Raw genomic sequence first — 1,715 nt, forward strand, 5'->3', positions numbered from 1 at the left:
AACAGCTTGTGACTGGGGTGCACCTCTTGGCCAATGCAGCCACTGGGCCAAACACTGCATGAAGGGCAGAAACCGCATGGCTAAACACAGCGCCCAGCTAATACAAATAAATTGATGAGATACACATTAATATTTTAAATAAATATGCATGATATAGTGTGTTTTAAACATAAAAATTCCTTTACTACAAAAAGACCGGCTCAAATTTAAAGACACGTTGAAGAAAGCCATAATTTCCAGAGCCCTTTGATTGAAGTAAAATCTGCTTGCTCACAAGCAAAGCCCTGCACATTTTAAAAAAAAAAAAAGTTTTAAATGTATAGCATAATAACTTGCCTTACAGATAAGAAACATTAATGTGAAGGTGAAAATTATTAGCTTGACACAAGCACCTTATATTAAGCCTGTTATTTATAGTACCTGTGGAAAAAACTGAGGTTAAGTTGAATTAAATAACATGCTCAGGGTCCCACCATTAGTAAGAGGCAAGGAGGAGACTATAGCTCAGATTTGTCTGATGTTCTTAACTGCTATGCTGGCCCTAATGTGGGAAAGTTCTATGGAGGAATAATTTCTGAAGTAACTCTAAGACAGAATTTTGAAGCATTAAAACAAACAGAATGTCCCCCTCCCCCCCCAAAAAAGGTTCACTGTATTTTTCATATTCTTTAAATCATGTGTTTCTCAATCTTTTAGATTTCCCAGACTAATCTGCTTTAAATAGAGATCAACATAGGAGCACCAATTTTAATTTGGCCAAGCAAGGACATTTAAAATGAAAAACAAAACAGCCAAAAAAGTAAAACTAACCACCATCTATTTGTACATTTCATAAAAGAAAAAACATTTACAAAAGGACATTTTCACCCCAGAACACACAAGTTCCTAATAAAATATGGTTCAAAGAAAGAAAGAATGCTTGGGAACTTTGATGTATAGTTGTTGTTGTTTTTCATTTGGCAAAAACTCTTGTTTGAGGTTGCCACTCAATGCCTTGGGAGCCCAGAGAGATGATGTAAATAAGTGAAACCATCTTCTTTAAGACAACAAGGACTAATGGGGAGAGTGGTGAACTGTGGCAAGTGAGAATCAATCTAAAGCATTACAAAAAAAATACCCGAACACTGTGCCAACCAAATAAATCACATCTCCAGATCCACAGCCTTCAGGGTTGCCAGTTGTCGTTTCCATGCTGCTGTGAAAACTGCCACCAATAGGACAATAGGGTACCTGTTCCTTATCTCTGTTCTTCCTCTGAAGCCAGTCCCCATCAGCCATTGCAGGCAACTTGTGTAGAGCTCTGCCTCTGTGCTACCGGGGTTAGGATTCTCAGGTCTTATGTTCACCTAAGCGCACTAAGTAAAGTGTGGGGCTTAGGTCTGAAACACATTTGTCACTTCCAAAATTTTCTGTAGAGCATTGAAATCAAGCCTTTTTTTTTTTTTTTGGCCCAAGCCATTCACTTTTCAGGTCTGTGAGAAGTGTAGGACTTTTTCCTTGTTTCTTCCCCCAGGCTGAAATAAAGCCTCTTCTCCACCTAGTTAATGAAAAAACAAAAACAAAAAACCAAAAAACCAAAACCCAAGCCCGAAGTCCCTTGTTTTGGTGCATTAGATGTATGCTAAATTTCAGTTGTAACAGCATGTCAGCTGAGGTGGTGGGTCCCGCAGACCTACCTGCCACGCTCCCCAAGGTGTTTGCTCTCTGGGACTCTT

The sequence above is a fragment of the Pteropus vampyrus genome, unplaced genomic scaffold (genome assembly GCF_000151845.1).
Source record: "Pteropus vampyrus isolate Shadow unplaced genomic scaffold, Pvam_2.0 Scaffold7460, whole genome shotgun sequence".
Lineage (NCBI taxonomy): Eukaryota > Metazoa > Chordata > Mammalia > Chiroptera > Pteropodidae > Pteropus > Pteropus vampyrus.